Below are 5329 nucleotides of genomic sequence, written 5' to 3'. Positions count from 1 at the left end.
CTATCCTAGTACTCTCCCCCCTTCCTTCTTGCCTTCTTTCCTTCATTCCCATTATTATTAGGCTACCGAGTAAATCCCTGTTAGGAAAGACTGTGTATTGCACATATAAAATGAGCCGGAAGAGCAATAAAATGTTTTATGGTGGTAGATAATGATTAGATGGTTAACACAAATTATCGAATATAATAGAAGAGGTTTAAAACAGGGGTGTGGAATCGCACTGAGAGATATTCTACTCGGACTCCACAAATTTTAGATTTGCGACCGAAAAAAAAAAAAAATAAAAAAATTAATTAAAATAAAATAAAAACATTAGTAGAAATAGAAAACAATTTTTTTCCTTGAGGGAGTTTTATATTTGGAATGATGTTATTGGGGCAAGACTGGAGCAGGATTCAGAAATAATTTCACCGACTTCGACTCCTACCTCAGAGCCCTTTTAGTAAATCGGCAGCAGTTGTAGTAGTAGCTCTGAACTATTTCATATAGATTCGACTTTAGTCATGGCAAATATGTTGCTTTGTCCTCGCCATTGCAAAACTACAATTGCGCTGAAACTCTTCACCATTTACAACAGAGAGAAGGAAAGAAACCGCCTGAAAATTGGTATAAATCGGTAAGAAAAGTATGACTTTAATAAGTACATGATATATTGCAATATACTGCTAGCCATATATACATATATATATTTGTTTATTTAAATGTTTTTTTTTTTCCTACAGGCCATGTGAACGAGTTGCTGATGCTATGGGGATGACTCCGAACGCTGTCCGAGTGTTGGTGAGCCGTGGAAAGAATCCTCATCCACCTGAAACACCACCTGCATCATCAAATACGTCGCCTCTGGTCTTTGACAACTTCACCGTTGGTTCCATTAGGAGACATGTGCACAGCATGTTTGCTGCTAAGCGATTTTTCACTATTGCCACTTTAGCGGAAGAACTTAAAATGCTAAATATCATTCCTGAAGAAACATCTCAGAAGGCAGTATGGTGAATCCTCCATAACATAAGTTTCCAGTACAAAACATCCCAGCGGAAAATGTACCTAAGGAAAGAAACTTTGGACGTCGTTTGCCGCCGAGTTGATGCTCTACGATCCCTCCAGCAACATCGTGATGGTTTACGACGAGAATGCAACATAGCAAGGAGTGGATGGACACCTCTCAATCTGTCACCAGTGCCACCTACAGCCGGCAGGTGCCACCAGGAGAAGGAGAGAGGTTTGTGGTGGTAGCAGGTGGTACAGCTAAAGGTTTTGTAGAAAATTCATTTTTATGCTTCCCTGCGAAAAATAAAACCGGCGACTACCATGGAGAAATGAATTCAGAGATATTTATTCGGTGGCTAACATCACAGCTCCTGCCGTCGCTTGAGGATCCTTCGGTGCTGGTGCTAGACAACGCCCCATACCATAGCCAATTGACAGGAGATAGCCGATGCCCAACAACAGCTACAAAAAAGGAGGATTTGGTTAACTGGCTCAGGTCTCGAAAAATACAGTATCCAGCTCACGCAACACGCCCTGAGCTTCTAAAGATATGCAGGGGCAACCGGCCGAAACCAGTTTACATTGTGGATAATATAATCCGTGAATGGGGCCATGAAGTGGTTCGCTTGCCCCCTGCCCATCCTGAGCTCAACGCCATCGAGCAGGTGTGGGGCTGCATGAAACGACGGGTGCGCTCCTCGTTGCAGCGGTTTACCCGTGCTGATCTCTTTGCCAGGCTTGAAAAGGCCAGGCTTGCTGTAACAGGGGAGACGTGGGCTGGCGCTGTCAGGAGATCAAGATATTTTGAAGATGATTACTGGCTTTCAGATAATATTCAAGACAGTATAGATCCGGTCATCATCAACATTGATAGTGACGAGGAAAACGATCTTTTCCTTGAGACTGATGATGAGTAAAATGTATAAGTTTCCATTTCTTGTTTTTTTTTTCATCCCTCATATATCTATGCTTTCCAGCAATTGGTAATAACATTATTTTGGAAAAGCAAAGCTAATGAATACTTTGATACGAGTATATCAGCTAGGTATGTAGACAATGTCAATGGATTTCTCAAAGTAAGGTTGATTGGTTCATTAATTGAAGTCTGGTATAATTCCAGTGACAAAGTCGCAATGATATTTGTGACATACCTTTTAAGTAACAAAAATACGTACTGGTACTTATAACGTAAATAAATATATAAAACTATAGGTTGAAATATAATAAATCTTATGTATGTATGAACACACACACACACACACACACACACACACATATATATATATATATATATATGTGTGTGTGTGTGTGTATGTGTATATATATATATATATATATATATATATATATATATATAATTTCAAAATTTATCAAATGGCCGATGTCAATGCCCTTATATGAAACATCTTTTAGAAGTCTACCTTCTAAGGAATTCAAGCTACTCTCTCTGGTGAAATTAATATGATAAATTATATCAAACAATGCTCTCTGTCATTTTCTTCCTGGCAATTGATGTATCGAGTAACCTGTGTTGTATGGAAGAATGAGTCCTACGGCTTAACCTAAAGAAAACTATATTTCTATTGCTTTACCAACACTTGCTTGAAGTGCGAAGTGTAGGGTTAGCATGGCTTCTTTCGTCTCCTGTCATAAGTCTCATTCTTGATCTTCAATGTAAGTGAGTGGGTAAGATATAAAAGGTTGGTCTTGTGTTTAGGTAAAGTCTAAAGTCACGAATCACATTACCACGTATGCTGAACTTTTACTGACAAAGAATTTCGTATTGCTTGGGGTAGGTCATATGACAATTATCTATGGAGTTAAACAGGCGTTTAACAATTCGGGGGAAGAGAGGTACAGGGGAAGAAACGTTATACCAACGTCACTAAGGGACGTCATCACTTTTGCGAATGTGTGGGTGGCTAAGACTGGCTTTAGCCTCATTTTCGTAAGTAAAAAAGTTAATGAAACGTAATTGGCAAGGCACAGTATTTCCCAAAATTAAGCCATTGTATGAAGCGCTCCCTGCTTTGATATCATGGAAATCCATCTGTTATTTTAGGAGTTATTTAAAAAAAAACACTATTACACGGCCTCTGGAAACGTTAGTAAGCATCTTTGCAGTATTACCAAACAGCCTAAAAAGGGCCGACGTGTCATCGAAGACTCTCTCTCTCTCTCTCTCTCTCTCTCTCTCTCTCTCTCTCTCTCTCTCTCTCTCTCGTGGAATTAGGTAAAATTGTTCGATTACATCAAAATTTCTGGCTAAATAATAAAAAAAAGGACTGAATTAGTTGAAATAGCTCGATTAAATTTAAAATTCTGGACAAAAAAAAAAAAAGGACTGAATTGGGTAAAATTACTCGATTGAATTAAAAAATCTGGACAACTAAAAAAGGGACTGAACAAGGTAATTGCTTGTTTGTTTGTTTGTTTGTACGGTGCTTTTACGTTGCATGGAACCTGTGGCTATTCAGCAATGGGACCAACGGCTTTACGTGACTTCCGAACCCCGTCGAGAGTGAACTTCTATCACCAGAAATACACATCTCTCACTCCTCAATGGAATTTCCGAGAATCGAACCCATGACCACCGAGATGGGACGCTAATACCATACCAACCACGCAGCTGAGGCGTTCTGAATAAGGTAAAATTGTTCGATTAAATAAATAATTCTGTATAAATAAAAAAAAGGACTATCTTCTCATAACTAACACTGTCCCCGTGTCCTCTATCTCAACATCCAATCATAATTTAATTATTAACGTAAACATCAATACAGTACAAGAGGTTTAATTCACCGCGTCAGGGAAACCAAGATATTCTTACCGCTTCGTTTGATGGACATTGGAACCTCAAGCAGGAAAGAAGACATACGCATTTTATAACTCATTCCAGAATCTCAGTTCACTGATTCCTCGACTATTATGCTATCCGCAAATGCGTGAAATCTGGAAGACATGACTGCAGACTTTCACAAGTTTCCTTACAAACAGAAGTAAAGCGCATTCAGACAGGTCCCCTAAAACCGTATTTGCTCGATCATTTGTATAGATTTGGGTCTTTATCTCTTGTCGTTTTATAATCTTTATTTTTTTTTTTCTAGACCACCAGTCAGGAGGTATGTAATGCATTTAAGTCTTTCCCATGGTACTTTCTCTCTCTCTCTCTTTCTCTGAATGTGTGTGTATATATATATATATATATATATATATATATATATATATATATATATATACATATATATATATAAATATTATATATATATTACATCACCTATTTTACATATGAATATATCTACCACACTATTTATATTCACCTCTTACATTTAAATGTTCAGCTCAAAAGGAAGGCAGGCGAATGGATATCGCCGTATGAAGTAAATAATGAGAGATTATTATTATTATTTATTATTATTATTATTATTATTATTATTATTATTATTATTATTATTATTGTGAAGAAGGTGCACCCTATTCTTATAGAACAAACCACCGTGGCCATTGGCAATTGAAGCTTTCAAAGAATATGGTGTTCATTAGAAAGAAGCAACCGAAGTTAGTGGGAAATACAGAAATTCACTTACTAGAAAATACGAAATTAACATATTAATAAAAAAATAGATAAAATGTAAGGAAACCATTAAAATACAAAGAGAAATGTAGGTCGATTCATCTAGTCTCTTCTGGACTGCACATCTATTTATTGGCATTTGTATTTTATGAAAAATGTCCTATAACATCTTACATCTTCCCTTCTATACTCAGAAGCTGATTATTAAATAAAAAAATTCGCCGAGAACAAATTTTCCATTTATCTAATGGCCTTTCTGGCATCACTTCATCAAAACATTCTAGAATATGGGTTCCCAACCTGGGGGACATCGCAGACTGTCCTAGTAGAAGACACTGATGTTTTATAATATATATATATATATATATATAATATATATATATATATATATATATATGCAAAGGTTGATTAATCTTTTTTTGTAAGTAAATTCAAATTTCCTGTGAAAATAGAGCCACTGGCGATGGTTTTTCTTTAGTAGTGCAGTGATTTAATTTAACATTAAGCAGAAATCCGTCAACTAATAATATATATACAAGTAACTAAGATAGCTATTATTGTCAAGTTTGTAATAACTCTAGTTTTTATTAACAAAGCAAAGGTATTTTCTTTATCAGCATTTTATTTGTTTATTTATTTTATCCATTTTTATCCCTGTTTAAAGTTCCTCGTTGGACGAGTGGATTTCGCACTCGGCTAACAATCCGGTGGTCCGAAGTTCGATTCTCGGCTCGGCCAACGCGGAACCAGAGAAATTTATTTCTG

At 36.6% G+C, this 5329-nt stretch overlaps 1 pseudogene; it reads left to right on the top strand.

The window, feature by feature from the left end:
• Nucleotides 1-394: 394 nt before the first annotated feature.
• Nucleotides 395-1880, top strand: LOC135211712 (uncharacterized; annotated as a pseudogene).
• The last annotated feature ends 3449 nt before the right edge of the window (nucleotides 1881-5329 follow it).

Source organism: Macrobrachium nipponense, chromosome 4, assembly GCF_015104395.2.
Source record: "Macrobrachium nipponense isolate FS-2020 chromosome 4, ASM1510439v2, whole genome shotgun sequence".
NCBI lineage: Eukaryota > Metazoa > Arthropoda > Malacostraca > Decapoda > Palaemonidae > Macrobrachium > Macrobrachium nipponense.
This window is presented reverse-complemented; position numbering and strand designations above follow the sequence as displayed.